Raw genomic sequence first — 17,990 nt, 5'->3', positions numbered from 1 at the left:
GGTTGTTGGAGCGGGTGTTGTGGTTGTTGGAGCTGCAGTTGTGATTGTTGGAGCTGCAGTTGTGATTGTTGGAGCTGCAGTTGTGGTTGTTGGTGCGGCTGTCGTGGTTGTTGGAGCTGCAGTCGTGGTTTTTGGAGCTGCAGTCGTGGTGGTTGGTGCGGGTGTCGTGGTTGTTGGAACTGCAGTCGTGGTTGTTGGTGTGCTTGTTGTGGTTGTTGGAGCTGCAGTCGTTTTTGTTGGTGCGGCTGTTGTGGTTGTTGGAGCTGCAGTCGTGGTTGTTGGTGCGGCTGTTGTGGTTGTTGGAGCTGCAGTTGTGGTTGTTGGTGCGGCTGTTGTGGTTGTTGGATATGTAGTTGTGGTTGTTGGACCTGCAGTTGTGATTGTTGGTGCGGCTGTTGTCGTTGTTGGAACTGCTGTTGTGATTGTTGGTTCGGATTTTGTGCTTGTTGGCGATGCAGTCGTGGTTGTTGGAGCGGATGTTGTGGTTGTTGGAGCTGCAGTCGTGGTTGTTGGTGCGGCTGTTGTGGTTGTTGGAGCTGGTGCTGTGCTTGTTGGAGCGGGTGTTGTGGTTGTTGGAGCTGCATTCGTGGTTGTTGGTGCGGCCGTTGTGGTCGTTGGAGATGCAGTCGTGGTTGTTGGAGCAGGTGTTGTGGTTGTTGGAGCTGCAGTTGTTGGTGCTGCAGTCGTGGTTGTTGGAGCTGCAGTTGTTGGAGATGTAGTCGTGGTTGTTGGAGCTGCAGTTGTGATTGTTGGTGCCGCTGTTGTGGTTGTTGGAGCTGCAGTCGTGGTTGTTGTTGCAGCTGTTATGGTTGGTGGAACTGCTGTCGTGGTTGTTGGAGCGGGTGTTGTGGTTGTTGGAGCTGCAGTCGTCGTTGTTGCTGCAGCTGTTGTGGTTGTTTGAGCTGCAGTTGTGGTTGTTGGAGCTGCAGTTGTGGTTGTTGGTATTGCTGTCGTGGTTGTTGGGGCTGCTGTTGTGGTTGTTGGAGCGGCTGTTGTGGTTGTTGGAGCTGCAGTTGTGGTTGTTGGTGCGCTTGTTGTGGTTGTTGGCGCTGCAGTCGTGGTTGTTGGTGGGGCTGTTGTGGTTGTTGGAGCGGGTGTTGTGGTTGTTGGAGCTGCAGTTGTTGGTGCTGCAGTCGTGGTTGTTGGAGCTGCAGTTGTTGGAGATGTAGTCGTGGTTGTTGGAGCTGCAGTTGTGATTGTTGGTGCCGCTGTTGTGGTTGTTGGAGCTGCAGTCGTGGTTGTTGTTGCAGCTGTTATGGTTGGTGGAACTGCTGTCGTGGTTGTTGGAGCGGGTGTTGTGGTTGTTGGAGCTGCAGTCGTCGTTGTTGGTGCAGCTGTTGTGGTTGTTTGAGCTGCAGTTGTGGTTGTTTGAGCTGCAGTTGTGGTTGTTGGTATTGCTGTCGTGGTTGTTGGGTCTGCTGTTGTGGTTGTTGGAGCGGCTGTTGTGGTTGTTGGAGCTGCAGTTGTGGTTGTTGGTGCGCTTGTTGTGGTTGTTGGCGCTGCAGTCGTGGTTGTTGGTGGGGCTGTTGTGGTTGTTGGAGCTGCAGTTGTGATTGTTGGTGCCGCTGTTGTGGTTGTTGGAGCTGCAGTCGTGGTTGTTGTTGCAGCTGTTATGGTTGGTGGAACTGCTGTCGTGGTTGTTGGAGCCGCTGTTGTGGTTGTTGGAGCTGCAGTCGTCGTTGTTGGTGCAGCTGTTGTGGTTGTTTGAGCTGCAGTTGTGGTTGTTTGAGCTGCAGTTGTGGTTGTTGGTATTGCTGTCGTGGTTGTTGGGGCTGCTGTTGTGGTTGTTGTTGCAGCTGTTGTGGTTGTTTGAGCTTCAGTTGTGGTTGTTTGAGCTGCAGTTGTGGTTGTTGGTATTGCTGTCGTGGTTGTTGGGGCTGCTGTTGTGGTTGTTGGAGCGGCTGTTGTGGTTGTTGGAGCTGCAGTTGTGGTTGTTGGTGCCCTTGTTGTGGTTGTTGGAGCTGCAGTCGTGAATGTTGGTGTGGCTGTTGTGGTTGGTGGATTTTCCATCATCGTTGTATGTGCAGCTGTTGTGATTTTGCAACATGTGATAGTTATTCTAGTTGTTTTGATACACATTTTTTGCATCCCTGAATCTCCATTTGCGAAAACATTATTTGCTATTCAGAAGTTTGATATATTAATTTTTCATTTTTCCAAATAATATCTTCCTGTTTGTTGTACACAGATATATTTCCCTTTCTATGTTCAGTAAATTCCATTTTCTTAACTACTTTCTATTAATCAGGTTGTCAGTATTAGGAGCCATTTGATTTCTTTTGTGATCTTATGAACCAAAGTTGTATTTTGGAATGCAACGGGACTTCCGAGTTGCACTGATTGGGACATATGGATTGTTTCTGTATAATGCTGTAGTTGACTGGAGTTATTCTTATAAAACATGTTCTTTTTTTCCTTTTTTTTTTTGTTCTCCTAGGTCAGGGTCGGCAACCTGCGGCTCTTTAGTCCTTATAGTGCAGCTCCGCGTGGTTTGGGAAAATAAATTAGAAGTATTTAGCTGAAGTGTATTTTATTTATGTTACTTTTTTAAAAACTTGTAGTTCTAAATTGGAAGATTATTGTAACATTGAGATATAAAAATAAAATTCTATTTTATTATTTTTTCTTTGCTCAAAATAAGTGTCACATTCGCGGAAGCCGGTATGCCTGACGAAATGCCGTGCATTTATCGAGACTTTCAACCCCAGGTAGGCCAGTTATGAATCTTCGGATCCACATTGTCAACAGCTATTCTCCATGTTAAAAAGAAACACCGCTCACGCCTCACAGATGGCAGCTTACAGACCTGCGTAAAGATGAAAGTACAGCCTCGATTTGCAGACGCTGTGCGCATGCAGCCAGCTGTAGCTTTTCAGCTCACAGCCCGACACATACCAACACAACAGCATAGATAGCACAGACGTTAAGGCGGCGAGGCGTGATAGCGGGTGCCGCTCAGGTGCGTCTGCCTCCCCTGCAGCGGTGCTGCAGACCACGCCCCACCACACACATTAACCTGGTAAAATACATATTTAGGCAGAATTTTGCAAATATCTATTTTTCATATTTTAGCAGCATAGTGCCTTTTTTTCCAATTATTTTTTAAAGTCAGGTCAAGTCTCCAAAAGCCCAAAGGTCAGGCGGCTCACAACAGTTTTTGTTTGCTACATGGATCATTTCAGTTCAGCTGGGTGTCTTTCCTTTTGTTATATTTCTTTAAGAGTTCAAAATGTGTTCATTACATAAATAAAATTTAATTTTCTCTGTAGCACTTCATGGATTTCATAAGCAACACACCTTAGTTGTTCACACAAAGCATAAAGGTAAAAACCAATATATACAGTGTTATCTTCATTTTAGATCTCAAAAAGTATTTGCGGCTTGCGGTGTTTTCTTTTGCGTGGAAACTGGGGCCATATGGCTCTTTGGGTCTTAAAGGTTGCTGACCCCTGCCCTAGGTAGTTTATTGCTTTGGATTTATTACTTTGTAAGTTAAAATAAGTAGATAATGGATTGGATTTGTTTGTTATTTGTTTTTGTTATTTAATTGTTTGCGTTCTTTGTGTTTCTGAAATCATATTATCCACCAGTATTTATACTCCTCTTTTTGTCTTGCTTTTTTGGTCAGTTTTAGTGCTATTTTTTGTTTATTTTCCTGTTAAGTTTGTTTTTTGTTGAATTGTTTTTTTGTGATACTTCTGTCTTATATTGCGATTAAATGCACAAGCGTTTCAGTGGTTGAAAAATGGATTATGTGTATATTTGACGCTGAATCCTTTATGTGCCTAGATTGTGTCTGTCTTTCATTCTTGACAAGCTGATAGAATAGCATGTTAAAGAATAAGAATTTAGTTCTGTATATTAAATGAACTGTACAACAATATACTTTCATTCTATAACTATTACCTCAATATACACAGGACACAGCAGTTTGTCTCAGTTTCATAGGTGAAGAAGAAAGTTTAGAATAGTGGAACATGAAAGGCATTTAGAATTTTTACATTTATTACTCACAACAAGTGTCAATGTCTGAAGTTAATTTGAGTTTAAATTATCTGAATTTTAGGAGCAGGACCACGCCTCCAGACACATCCCTTCTCGTTCTTATCTGTAGATATGATTCCCCTGTCCTACAAGCTGTTCGTTCTTGTTTTTGCGCCCCACCCTCCTTCCCCTTTTTCAGTTCTTTCACTTTTTTCACTTCTTCACTTCTCATTAGTACATGGGGATTTCCCAGGCCTGGGAGCTGCCACCAGTCTTCTCCAAGCCCTTCCCCAAACCACACCTCAATTCATGTTTAAGCCATTCACCTTTATCTACTAAAAACGCTGTCAAGCCTAAAATGAGAACGTGGGTCAAGCTAGTGAAATATAATTGTTGTTTAGCACATTTTTTCTATAACAAGCAATGTCATGAGATATGACATAGTTCAAGTAGTGAAACTTTAACGGTGCAGCCTAGGTAAACTTATGACCATGCTGTATAAATGTTTGCCAAAATTAATTATGGCAAATAAAAGTATCACCGTTAGCCACATTTTGATATATGGCAACCTTTACCTGTTATTCCTTCTGTGTGAATATTTTTTTAACAGTCATTTTTAATGATATTGCTAAAAGTGTCACAAATCTAGCCTCAATCATGTGCCTTAATGTTTTTAGGACCTTTTTCAGAACTGAATGATTTTAAATGGAATGATGCAAGTGTGCTATTCCATATACTGTGAGGATAACCAAATGCTGAGTCAAGAGGGGAAGAATCAGAGAGAAATTGTGGGGTTCTTTTAAGAAAAACTTTTGCCAGACATGCACTCAGAGTATTCACTGAACCCACAACTTTTAGGTATTAAAAAAATTGGGAAATTTGGCTCCACCTTGCATTACTAGGTACAACTCAACTAGATTTAGTTACTACACTCAAAATAAAGAAATGCTTAACCATTAATTAACTACTATGACACACAACTTTAATACAGTCTGCATATTCTCTATAGCAATTATTCTTGAGGTTATACTTTCCAGTGCTACAACAGTTTATTGATTTTGCATCAACAGTAAGTTTAGCATCGCTTAGCTTACCTGCTAGAAGCAAGGAAACTGATATCATCAGTGCAACACCCATTGTTCAACCAGTTAAATCTGTAAAAGAAACATATGTCAAGGCTTGTTTTATGGTCTGGTTCTTTTTACTCTGCACTTGAGTTTCTGGACTTGTGTTGTTTATTTAATTCTTATATGAGGGCCCAGGGTTTTGTTACTATATACTATTTCCTGTATTCATTCTCTTAGAATATGTAACCCTCTCTCTTTAGAGTCAAATTCTTCCCTGTGTGTTCCCCTGCTTCCTGTGTCATGTCTGCTGTATTAACTCAGTGGTTCCCAAACTTTTTTTGCTGGGCCCCCCTTTGTTTTACACGAAAAACATTCGTGCCCCCCCCCCCCCCTTCCCCCGCGCGTGCACACACACGCGCACGCACACACACGCACTAACACATCCTCCAACCACACACACACATATTTTGCTCCATTGCGGTTTATTTCACACCTCAAACATTAAGTAAACAATTAAGCAAATACAAGTAACCTGCAATAAATTACAGGTAGTAATAAAATAAACTACTAACTCTTTTACGCTACGTCCACACCTACCCGGGTATTTTTGAAAACGCAGCTGTTTCGTCCACACGTAAACGGTGTTTCGAATCACCGAAAACGGAGATTTTTTTTAAAAACTCCTTTATTGTAGACAAGGAATACAGAGGTCGTCTGGCAACATCAAAGGTATGTGCCTCTTTTCACGTCAGGCTGTGCGCCACGTTATTGTTTACATGAGATGAATTGCAGAATAGCAGATCGAGAGGAAATACTGTTACTGTTAATCTGACTGTCTTCAGGTTTTACACGCAGTTACTGTCCCTCCATTTACAAAGGCAGAGGCGTCACCATGTGATTATTTTCCTGTGTAATAATATTCAACATTGCTATCAATAATTTTTTCAAAAAATGCCTCTCTGTGCAAAATGGGTTTAAAAACATAAACAGCTGTGGGATACTGTTTGTCCGTGATTTAGACAGGGAGAACAAATCATGGCAGGATCAGCCCGATATTATTTGTATCCCGCTGTAACTTTACTGTATACAGAGCTAACATCTCCAAAATGTCAGGAGTAGTTAGTCATTACAACAAGTGTTTGTAAACTAAAAATCAAGAATGTGGGATCCTGTTTGTCCGTGATTTGAAGAGCCCAGCTGCTCCCAACAAAGGGAAAACCAATTCTGCAGGGGAGACCTACCTCGGCACTTGTGCAGGTGAAACCAAAGGGCAGACATGCTTCACCATATTTTCTAGTCTTTGGCTTAGAATGAAGTTGGTTTGGAAACATATTCAGCGATACTTCATCTCCTGCTTTGCATGTCTGTGGGCGCCCGTGCTAGCAGTGTCCAAGCCTTTTGTTTTTTTCCCTTTTCTTAATGCGCCCCCCCCCCGCCATGGCTCTGCACCCCCACCCCCCAGGGAGTGGGCCCCACAATTTGGGAAGGTCTGTATTAACTTAATTAGTGTGTCTGTCTTCCCCTTTAGTTGTCACTTTATCTGGATTTTATAATTTTTGTCATTTTGGCTGCATCACAATAAACCTAATCAACAGCTCATTTGTTGCTCAATGCTGCCTGGCTGTGAGTGTGCTCTTGGTTCCTCATCTCCACAACTAGGGATGAAGGACTGGTTCTTGCAGCAAACTGGTTTCCAGTAATTCAGTTCCTTGGAATTGCTTGCCTATTTATTCTGCTTATAGGTTCCTTTTAGACTTACATTACAATAACCTCAAGAAGTGATATCAATATTGGAATTCCTAAATTCTTATCAATTCCCATCCCTATCTACACCACATACACAAACACGCACACACAAAATCTGCCATTATGTTACTAAGTTAAAAAATTTAGTAAGTGGAATTTTAAGTGTAATTAATATTATTATGCTTTAAAATGAAATGATAAATCATGACTATTTAAAAAATCATATTGGTACAAACATCATTAGTTTTATAAGTCATAATACAAAAAAAAAAAAAATCAGATTTACAGTACAGAAAATATGTTCCATTGTACTTACCAAAACTGGAATCAAATGGAAATGTTTTAATTCCTGTTTTTTTATCTGTAGATGTCTTCAATTTCTTTTTATTTTAAAATGGTGCAGTTCACCTCTTTGCTTTGGTAAATCTTTCACCTTATGTTCCTGTCAAAACACCTTTCGTCCTTTTATATTTCAGCAGAATTGGGGCTAATGACGCAAGTGAGAAATGATTGATGAGGTTGTGGCACCTCTAGAATGTCACATCACAGGATTCACAAGTTTGTCAAGCCACGTTTCTTGGCCTAATATAACATTGCCTCTCCCTTCTTTATGTTTCATAAGAGTGACTCAAAGATATAATGACAGACCAAATACAGAATTCTAGTATGGTGAGAAGAAGTTGTAAGAAATGAAAGAGATGTATGATCAAAGTAAATGGACATCTTTACAGAGTGTGAGCCTCTCGAGTTATTTACCACACGACACGACAACTTTATAGTGATATACTGTAACTCAGAATCACAGCTAAATTTCCTGATATTTTTCCAAGTGATTGCAAACTCATTAAATCAAAATGATTTAATATGAAATTATAATATCTCATAATTGAAACATGACATGTATCAGTAGGAAGTACTTTATATTGACATTCTAAAAGTGCTTTTACTACTTTGTTAGAACAATTTGTTTTAAAAGTGGCTCAATAATACATTTTCGATCACACTGATTTTATTCATTTAATATCCCCTCTCTGTTTACTGCATAGAAAGGATAAAATGCTTTGAATTATTGTTTAAACACTTTGATCTTATTTGTTTCATTTTGTTCATACATTTTTTCTAAGCCAAGACAAGGAGACTTTGCAAGGCGGTTTCTGAGAGTTCAAAGAAATGCAAAGGAATCTGGCATTGAGCACCAACAGAATTACTGAACTGAAAGTGAAAATAGCTGCTTATGTGTTTTACATCAAGGCTCCAATTTGATAATTTTAGCAAGGTCTTTCCTGTTGTTTTTAAATATGCACTTTCTGCAGATGCCCAACAATGGGGAATGGCGATGTATTCATATGTAAATGCTTTCTCATACTTTCAAATGACAGTTCTGCCGAAGAGTTCAAAATAAGAATAAACAAACAAAGAAACAAGAACAAGATTTCAAGAATATTGGTCCAGCTTAACATGCTATTTATGTATTTTCTCCATCATAACAACAACTTAACTCGCAGCTTACTTATTGAGTCATTAAGCTGGCTGCAGCTTTAGCATTACCTTCATAAAACACAGCAACAATTCCTCATCTAAAAAAACTGTGAATCTTTTGTTGAACTTTCATCATCTCCAGTTCCTCTTTTAAATTCTGCTTTTGAGAGAAAACATTTTAGAAGCAAAGTGTAATTAGATTTGATATTTGCAGGTGAGTTTGTCAAACCAGAATTTTCAGCAAATGCCTCTCCATCACGCCTTCAGGTTAAGAGAAAATTTGGTTTGAAACATGTTGAACAAGCCTTGTAGTGCAAATGTGATCGAGGGAGAGGGGCATCATACAAATAGCATAGTTCTTTCACCATAGTTCTTTAAGAACAAATGCAGTCTACAAAACAGTGATGAACTGTTGCAACACCAAAGAGTAACACCTTGGGAATGTATAGGTCACACCTCTTCTTTGGAAATTTTGTCAGTCAGACAATAAATTATAGATAGTGGCTTATTTAATATTTTTTTTAAATCCTTTTCTTGAGGACCTAGCCTGAATATGGCTAAGCATTAGAGTTAAATTGACCCACCATATATTCAGAATATAGAGGCCCTGTCTCAATATGTGTACTTGTGAGTACTTGCGTTCTCGTGTTCTCATGATACGTCATCAGTCGGAGATCAAGTACTGTTCGCATCAAGCCGAGAACGCGAAAAAGTCCCAGATGTGTTCTCGCTCCGCCCATTTTATCGAGCATGCATCGGTGGAGACTTGTGTGGACTTGGTACAGCTACATATCCCAGAATGCATTTCGTCCAAAACTGAAACGCAGCAATGGTGGATAAGCGGGGCTAAAAACTTTTGAATATTACTCTTTCTGGGTCACAAAATAAACTTTTAAGTTATTTTCAAGCCAGAATGTAGCTTTGTAAACTTCAAATATCTGCTCGATTTATCAAGATATCATATATTTCCAAACGTGCTTTTGGAGACGTCTGTGACCCGCCAGCTCCATAGCAGACAGCGAGGTCGAGGATCATTAGAGCCGGCAAGAACAGCGGACTCCCGGCACATCGTTTCCAACCCCCCCCGCGGTCTTTTTGCTACTCAGGTTAAACAAACCCCAAACCCCAGTAGCTGTCTATTGTATTGAGTGTCCACTAAAATAAAAATAAAAGCGTTCTAACATCTCACCTGCTTGTTTTTATTAAGGTATGTACACTAGTGATGTGACGTTCTGTATCGAGGTTTCAAAGCTTGTGTCGAGTAATGAGGGGGCGTTTCCACGATGCGCGTAATGAGGCTTACTTCATTTATGGAAGGAGCTGAAAATGATGATGTCCGAAGCCTCGCTGCCCGGCTGTACCATGTGACTGGTTCAGGAAGTGGTTCGAACTTTACGGGAGCTATGACAGCGATATAAACCCCTCAGACTTCATTCAAAATGTAGGTGTTTGATGGAGAGTTGCGGTTAGTGAGAGTTTGGAGACAGTTTGGAGGTTTAGGAGATTGAGGAGAGAAAGTCAGGAGAGAATGGAGCCAGCTAAGTCATTCCCTGTGTGGGAACATTTTGATCTTATATCTCCCAACAAGGTATGTAAATTTCTACAGAAGATGTATTTTCATAATACTGATTGTGCAATACATTTTATGTTAAGCTGTCTTTACTTTTGTACAAGGTGAAGTGTTTGCTATGTGCCAGGGAGCTGGGATATAACAACAACACCTCATCCAGGTGCTTAGGCACTACAGAGCTTTGCTTGAGAATAAGGGGAACACCGATTGTGGAGCAAGACCAGGTGAGCCATCTAATGCCATGATAATATAGCATGCTGTAATGTTACTAAATGATATAACAATATTATACAACTGTTATACGTTACGTGTGTGATATTTGTGTGGATGCCTTAATAGGCATCCACACTATTGAGTTCCTGTTTCTCTTTATTCTTTATTATTCCGGGTGTTTCCGTACACTTTTCGCCGTGGATCTACTTCCACAATTTTTGTGCTATTTTCACTGTTCAAACTCTAAACTGTTCTGCTCTTTCTGCTTATGCCGGCTATGACTTTTGGTGTTTATTACTATTATACTTTTTAAAATATTACACTTTTTTCCTTTAATTTGTCCCATTGAAATGAATGGGAAACTTCCACAATTCTGCTAAAACTTTCTTGTCTTTGAAACTTAACTACTGCCTCATACTTTCACCTAGAAACTCCATTCAAACTTTAAAACGTTCTCAAATGATTGGGCTATTCCTGTATGATTCAGCTTTTTCAGATCTTCTACTGTTTTCATCTTATCTCTCTTTAAGTCTTCAGTTGCAAAATTGTGATTTTTCAGAAAATACATGCGTTGCTATGGTTGCTATGCAATTAACTCAGAGGGGACAGTGAAACTGTTTGAATTTTCTCTTCATGTCCAAACAACTTCTTGCTACTCGCTCAATTTCCACTCAAGCCCCACAGATTATACACCAAAACGTAGGTATTTTTGCTGGCTTTCAGAAAATGTCCCTATCATTGTTGTGGGACTCATAGTTATTTTGCAAATCTCCTCAGAGTAACACAAAGTCAGAAAACTCTCCATATAAACTCAATGGAGAGTTTGTTCAAAATCACCGCTGGTTTTCTCTAATGAGAGGCATTTTCAAATTGTCATATCTTCTTAACGAAGCGAAGTTAAGACATGAGGCTTGTCCCGGTATATCTTCAGACACTCCTGATGCTCACAATTCAAGAATTATTTTCTCACCTATTACCGTTCTGAGATGAGTTAGACTTGTTTGAGGGTAGGAAATTTGTCCCTCGCTCAGATTTCATCAGATTTCAAATTCTGGAAATGAGTCACTTTTTTCTCTCATCATATCTTTTTGATGGATTTCCACAGAGCCCTGAAAATTTCCATGACTGTTCACCAAAGCCTGCTGTTTCTTATGGTGAAAGAATGATTTTGATGCTCCATATAGATTTAGAGTTACCAAAGGTTGTTTGAGAGCAAGTCAAGGCAGTTTTTGCTTCGCCTCTACTCAGTTACAGTGTATTACAAGTCATATATCTTTAATAATTTATATTTTATCTCTGAATTATGAAGACCTGAAGATTCCCCCATCTCTTCTGAACAAAACAATGTCTGAATGACCGTTCTAGCCTCTACGGTTAGGAAATTATGGCCATTTGTTCGAGGGGAATCCTGAATGTCAGAAATACACTGAAGAAAACTCACACCTCTCTCTGTGTCTGCGTGTGTAAGGGCTGACTACAGCAGGTGCAGCTAATTTAACTGACCTACATATACCAAGCCCAGACTCTCAACAGCTCCTGTTCCCTTTACTGTCTGTGTATGTGTGTCTGTGTATCAATATTTCTCCTATGTTTAGGTATTACTCCTCAATCATAGTATTTCTGCTAAAGCAAAGTACTTCTACTACATCTTAGTACTTCTGCTAAATCATAGTATTTTTTGAAAAATCATAGTATATTTGCCAAATCATGGTATTTGTGCAAAATCATGGTTTTGGGGCCAAATCATAATATTTCTGTTATGTTATAGTATATGTGCTGAATATATTATATGTGCCAAATCACAGTATTTATACCAAATTATAGTATTTATGCCAAATTACAGTATTTCTGCTAAAAAGCAGAAATAGTCCTTTTTAGCAGGAATTTCTGCCAAAAGATAGTATTTCTATTAAAACATAGTATTTCTGCTAAATCAGAGTATTCCTGCCAAATCATAGTATTTGTACTGAAACATAGTACTTCTGCCCAATCACATTATTTGTACTAAATGATAGTACTTGTGCCAAATCATAGTATTTGTGCCAAAGCATCGTATTTGTATGGAGTCATAGTATTTCTTCTAAATCATAGTATTTCAATCTAATCTCAGTAGTTGTTGTTAAAACGCAGTATTATTGCAAAATCATAGTATTTGTACCCATTCATAGTATTTCTAGTAAATCATAGCATTTGTGCCAAATCATGGTATTTGTGCAAAAACATAGTATGTCTGCAAAACCATAGTATATCCCTTATGTTATAGTATTACTACTAAGGCATAGTATTTCTGCCAAATCATAGTATTTGTACTAAATCATAGTACTTGTGCCAAATCATAGTATTTGTTGCACATCATAGTATTGGAACCAAAACATAGTATTTGTCCCAAAGCATCGTATTTGTATGGAGTAATAGTATTTCTTCAAAATCATAGTATTTCAATCAAATCTCAGTAGTTGTGTTAAAATGCAGTATTATTGCCAAATCATAGTATTTGTACCCAATCATAGTATTTTTGCCAAATTGTGGTATTTGTGCCCAATTAATAATTCTGTTATGTTATAGTATTACTACTAAGTCGTAGAATATCTGTTATGTTATAGTGTATCTGCGGAATATAGTATGTGTGCCAAATCGTAGTATTTATACCAAATCACAGTATTTATGCTAAAACATAGTATTTCTGCCATATTGTGGTATTTGTGCAAGAACATTGAACTGTTATGTTATAGTATTACTACTAAGTCATAGTATTTCTGCCAAATCATAGTATTTGTGTGAATTTGTATACTGTAATATCACTGTAGTATGTAGTGGCTAAGTAGGGGGTGTTTACAGTGTAAATAGGTCATCTCTTGTGTTGGAGTGCCCTCTTGTGGCGCCTTTTGGGTAGTGCCTTAGTAAACGTGAACCCTGTAAGAAGTGGTATCAGACTGATTTGTAGTGGAGGAATTTGTTGCCAGTGTTCTTAATCATAGAAACCACACCATATCACCTCTCCACATCCTCCTACTGTATGCCATGCCTCCCTGTACCATCCATCTGACCGCCAATAAACTCCACCTGTGGTAATCTAATCTCTGGATGTCAGCCTCTCCTTCTGACCGAGGATAGTTACTATTGCAGCACCACCCAGCATTAAACTGACGTACACCATTCTGTACAATAGTATTTGTGCTAAAAAGTAGTATTTCTGCCAAATCATAGTATTACTGCTATTTCATACTATTTAAGCGGAATTACAGTGTTTCTGCAAAAACATGTTTGAGGGGTGGAAATCTGTCCTCCTCTCATTTTTCAAACTCCGAAAATTAAGCCATTTCTTCTCTCGTCATGTCTCCGCGACGGAGATACAAAGAGCTATGTAAATCGTAGTCAAAGTACACCAAAGTCCGCTGATTCACCCAGTGCAAGAATTATGCTTCTATCCCACCTAGTTTTTGAGTACAAATTTATACACTATCACAGACCGGTAATTCATATTGATAATTTATTACAATTCTGCAAAGTTTTATGATTTTAGCAGCTTTTCTAATATGGACCTCACATTCTTGTTAACAGTCTATGGCAGAAATACATACAAGTACACAGCCTGATGAAGCAGACAGAAGCAGTACCTCTGATTGGTTCAGCATTTTCACCTCTTATCAGCACAAATCTCAGCCTCTTCTGCTGTTTTCATTAGAATTGTAAGCTTTTCCACCTTTTTTCAGTTACGTGAGAACCAGTTTGGCTCAATGAGTAGCTGAAAAATGTCAGCCTCTTCTGCTGTTTTAGCAGGATTTCAGAGTTCAGCTTTTTCACTTGTTTTAAGCACAAATTTCAGTTTCTTTACCTCATTTCACAACAAAGTTCTTCCTCTTCACCTCTTTTCTGCTAATTTGAGCTTCTGCTCCACAGTGCACATTGTCCCTCTCATCATATCTTTGCTTGTGACCAGAACTCATTTGGCTCAGAGGGTAGGGCATCTGCCGTGAGACCCGGTGGCAGAGGTTTGAATCCTACCTGTGACAGTTGCTACACATGTGCCCTGCTTTCTTGTGTGTCACTGCTCTCCAGTGTGTCATTACACATACAGCCATCTTCAGCAAGTACTTCTGCTTCTATACCTCTTTTCAGCTCATCTTTTTGCTTCTTTGCCTCTTTTCAGCAGAAATTCTTCTGATTCACCTCTTTTCTGCCAAATGTTTAGCTTTTTCACCTCTTATCAGCACAATTCTAAGCAGCTTCTGCTAATTTCACCACAATTGTCACTCTCTCCACCTCTTCCTTGTGTGAATGAGTTTGGTGCAGTGAGTTGAATTGCCGCCTTTAGACCAGAAGGGCCAGGTTCAAATCCTGCTCAGGGCAATGTTTTTTGTTGTTTTTTTTCAACTTTTTCAGCTTTTTTCAGCAGACATCTTCAGCGTTAAGGCATCCACACAGCATTTTCGCAGGAAATGCAAATTTTTCTAGTTATATCTGTGCTTTGTCTTTATTGTCTTTCCTCAGGAGAACAATCTCAAATAGATGAAGACCTGGTTAGCATGGTGATCGAGGACTCCCAGCCATTTAGCATTGTGGAGGACAAAGGATTTAAAAGATTTGTTAAATCATTAAATCCTAGCTATGTTCTCCCCACTAAAGGTTATAAAAGCAGTGAAAATTTAGTTTTTACAGAATAAAATGTGAACAGGCAGGACTGAGGTTCAAAGCCTCAGTGCAGCCACGCCGTACTTTCAAACAAAATGTTTTTTCTTTCCTTTTGGCCCTGACAGTCATGGTGGAGGCCAGGTACCAGGAGATGAAGGAGAAAGCTAAGGCCAGCATTGAGAAGGCAGCAGCTGTGAGTCTGACATCAGATATGTGGACCTCCATCAACACAGAGGCCTATCTTGCAGTCACCTGCCATTTTGTTGATGAGTCCAGCACATTAAACACCGTTGTTTTTGGAGTGCAATATTTTCCTAATGCACACACTACAGAAAATATTGCACAAGTGAAAGGCTCACTCATGACAGAATGGGCAATTACTGACAAAGTCACATGCCTAGTAACAGATGGGGCTGCCAATATGGAGACTTGTGCAAGGGAGCTACGACTCAAACATGCCATATGCATAGCTCACACCCTGAACTTAGTGGTGAAGAAGGCCCTTGACCAGACACCTGAGCTCTCTGCCATCTGAGCCAAGTCCAGGAAGATCGTGGGATATTTCAGGAGCAGTACCACTGCAAAGGTAAGATGATTAATTACAGTTTCTTTAATGCTACTTAAGTGTGTAGTTCTGCTCCCTTGACAATCTAATGTATGCTTTTTTAATTGTATTTTGTAAGGAGAGGCTTTCAGTGGTGCAGGAACAACTAAGGAAGCCTCAACTCAAACTAATACAGGAAGTGGAAACCTGCTGGAACAGCACTTATAATATGCTGCAAAGACTGTTAGAGCAAAGGGAGCCAGTGGGTGCTTTGGCAAGTCTCACAACAGACATCCCACCTGTTTCATCCGAGGAATTTAGTATAATTTCAGAGTGTCTGGTTGTCCTAGCACCATTTAGCGATGCAACCACTGAGCTCTCTCAGGAAAAAAGGGTGTCTGGGTCAAAGGTCATACCTTTGCTCACTATGCTGGATCATTGCCTCAATGAACAAATGGAAAAATCACCATCCATTGGGTCTTCTCTGGCTCAGAAGCTAAGGATGCTATTGAGAGAGAAGCTGGATAAAATACAAACCATGAGCATTATGTTCCTTGCGACACTGCTGGACCCAAGGTTCAGAAAACTCGGGTTACTCAGCCCTGCAAAAGCTAGCGAAGCAGAAAAAAGACTGAAAGCAGAATGTGCTTCCGTAATGAGGGCCTCCACCACCTCCTCTTCCTCCGCACCACCACCACAGCCATCAACGTCAAAAACTGTTGAGGCTGTTTCCCACGGTACTATTGTTATTGCATTTGAGTTGCATTTATATAAACTGATTGTTGGGATGTCCTCTGTATCTATTATTGTACGATCTACTGTACAATATAAAGCGCCTTGAGGCGACTGTTGTTGTGATTTGGCGCTATATAAATAACATTGGATTGAAAATTGAATTGTTAGTATCACATAAAACTCTCCTTATTGTTTAGGTAACAACCTGTGGCGTCGCCTGGATGAAAGTGTCAGGCAGACACAGACACAAAATGTGACAGCAGACGCGAATATTGAGGTCCAACGGTACATGATGGAGCCAAATATTGGAAGGCTGGAGGACCCCCTTAAATACTGGGAGAGACAAAAATATGTCTATCCTCACTTATATAAGTTAGCACTGACATACCTGTGTACCCCTGCCTCATCTGTGCCCTGTGAGCGAGTGTTTTCAAAAGCAGGGGAAATATTGTCCAAAAAAAGAAATCGCCTACGACCTGCCACAGTGGAGAAACTGTTGTTTTTAAATAAAAACCAATGATGTGTCCCCTAAACACTAATCACTGTCCATACCTCAACGTTACAAAAGCACAACCACTGTCCATACCCCAACCACACCTCACCTCACAGATAATGATCATTTCCATTTTAAGCATTTCCAAATAATCATTTTCCATACTGCCAGTATAAATATACACAGTATGCTGCCATCACTACAATATACATGTTTTACACACTCCTTTTGTTGTTGACATTTACAGGCTGTGTGCAAAATGCCACACTCTTCAAATTCATGCCAACTAATATTTTTATGTCCAGTAGATGTCCTACTAGAGCTTCAAGACGCTTTGCGCTGGGATGAACCAATTGGATGAAAGGCTTCAGTGCTTCATGAAGCTTCATCTGCCCATCACTAATGTACACGTATGTACATGTACACTATTTTTATTAATAGAGATTTCGCTACTGAGGTTAAACATGATATATAAGTCACTTAGATCACTTCTAAATGTTAATGTTTGGTTTATTTCAGTGTTTTATTTGTTCCTGAGTAAACCGGTTTGGCTGTGATTAAAGTTAACCTTCATATACTCACAGTTAAATTAAGAGGGGACGGCAGTAAAAACTCCAGACCTGTGACATCATCAAGTACGCTGGTGTTCAAGTACATCATCAAGTACGTGGTCTGTCAATCTCAATAGAGATTGACAGACCACGTGACTTTCGCGCATTGCATGCCGGGAACTCGTGGCAAAACAATCCAAGTACCGCATCAAATGTAAACTGCGGTCAAGTGAGCCGTCACTTACGAAGTCACAGTCAAGCTAGCCGCACCGCCAGCCGCACCTAAAATGTTGTTGCACTACTCTTACGCATATTACGGTATGGGTGCCGACTGGCTTAGAAACGCAGTCTTTTGTGTCCTGACACTATTTTACTTCACAATCCACTCCTAGTTTTGGTGTATCTCCACTTTTCCCCCTGTGATCCACAGCCCAAATTACTGTATGATTCAGAGAAAATTAACAATAAAATTTACCCAATATACTCTACTGTACTTTTAATATCATCTTTGAGCTCAGATTACAGGAAAACTGTAAGAGGTGACGCACAGATATTTCACTCTGCACCCTGTGATCCACAGCCAAAATTACTGTACGGTTTTTGAGAATGCTGTGTTAACAGAGTATGACAAAGGCTAAGAAAATATACTGCCTAAAATAGTATAAAATTTAAACAACAAATTACAAAATTGCCACATCTGCTGTTATTACCATGTGTTCGATAGAACATTATTTAGTCATAGAAAATACATATCTGTCAGGATTTGTGTCGTGGATGAGAGAAGGAGGACCCAAACGCTGCACTCACAGGTAGGTAGGTGAAGGTTGGTGTTTATTGTCGATGGAGTGAACAAACAGAACAGAGGTAGGAAATGGCTGGCTGGCTGGACGACTGACTGAATGACTGAAGGACTGACTGACTGAACGCAGGCGGAAACGACAACATAACATCAATGACACGACAGTGAAAGAGTGGA

General features: G+C 39.9%; 1 long non-coding RNA gene across 1 annotated transcript; it reads left to right on the top strand.

Annotated features, from left to right (window-relative positions):
- The first annotated feature begins 13,336 nt into the window (after nucleotides 1-13,336).
- On the top strand, nucleotides 13,337-16,487 carry LOC145425375 (uncharacterized). The gene is made up of 2 exons (XR_013906052.1): nucleotides 13,337-15,972; nucleotides 16,168-16,487. It is a non-coding gene; the product is annotated as an uncharacterized LOC145425375 (long non-coding RNA).
- Nucleotides 16,488-17,990: the final 1,503 nt, after the last annotated feature.

Source organism: Astatotilapia calliptera, chromosome 3 (genome assembly GCF_964374335.1).
Source record: "Astatotilapia calliptera chromosome 3, fAstCal68.1, whole genome shotgun sequence".
Taxonomy (NCBI): Eukaryota; Metazoa; Chordata; class Actinopteri; order Cichliformes; family Cichlidae; genus Astatotilapia; species Astatotilapia calliptera.
Note: the sequence above shows the minus strand (reverse complement) of the source record. Positions and strands in the feature narration are given on the sequence as shown.